General features: G+C 33.9%; 1 protein-coding gene across 1 annotated transcript in view; it reads left to right on the top strand.

Moving 5' to 3' along the window:
- Nucleotides 1-869, top strand: part of LOC105812130 (canalicular multispecific organic anion transporter 1-like) — a 171,550-nt gene that overhangs the window by 115,495 nt on the left and 55,186 nt on the right. The gene's annotated exons all lie outside the window — the stretch shown is intronic.

The raw sequence follows: 869 nt of genomic DNA, 5'->3' as shown, positions 1-869 counted from the left end.
TACCAGGAGCCATTCCAAGGAAAGTGTCTGTTAAATAGTGTATCTTTCTCTGATGCTAAAGCTGATCCTACAAAGGACGTGCACTGCAACCTCTCACAGAACGTTTCTTGATGCTAGCACCAGAGACAGGAAGGGAAGAACTATCAGGCTCACCAAATAAGGCATTTCTTGTTCTGATAAATAAAATGGAAACCATGGAGAAAGGAGGGCTTCCAATAATCTACTGAGGGTGTGTACATCAATCAGTTCAGTAATTTTAAAGGTCAGTTTGACAGTAGATATATCAAATGACTTACAATTTAGCATACTCCACGCTTCTGTGTATGGGAATTTATTACAAGGGACAATAAGAGATGTGTAAAAAGAACGACCATTACAGTAATAATTAAAGTAGGAAAAAAAACATAATCAGTATAAGCATTGACTTTGTTAGACAAGTCATATTATGGTAAAATGATAAAATGTTATATTACAAAATATGATGCTGTTGTAGAAGAATATTTGATCATTATATATTGAGTTACAAAGACCATATATAATTTTTTTAAAAAAATTAAAGACCAGTTATAGAGCAACATTCATATTATCATACCACACACATGTAGAGAAAAGACTACAGCAGTATTCACAAGCATGTTAGCACGGATTGCCTCTGAAACATAGGATTATAAATCTTTTTTTCTCCTTCATCTTCTCCTCTTTCTTTCTTTTTACTCTTCTTCATGCTTTTTGGTATTTTCCAAATACTTCTCCAATAATATAATTCAAGAGATATGTGGAAGACGGAATTGACCATTACTTGGTGATTGGTTGGAAATGTGCCATGATTAAGACAGAGGAAGTATTATGGCTCTTTGCAAAGCCAGAGA

The sequence above is a fragment of the Propithecus coquereli genome, unplaced genomic scaffold (assembly GCF_000956105.1).
Source record: "Propithecus coquereli isolate 6110/MARCELLA unplaced genomic scaffold, Pcoq_1.0 Scaffold244, whole genome shotgun sequence".
Classification (NCBI taxonomy): domain Eukaryota; kingdom Metazoa; phylum Chordata; class Mammalia; order Primates; family Indriidae; genus Propithecus; species Propithecus coquereli.
The sequence above is the reverse complement of the archived record's forward strand: the minus strand, read 5'-3'. Positions and strand labels throughout refer to the sequence as shown.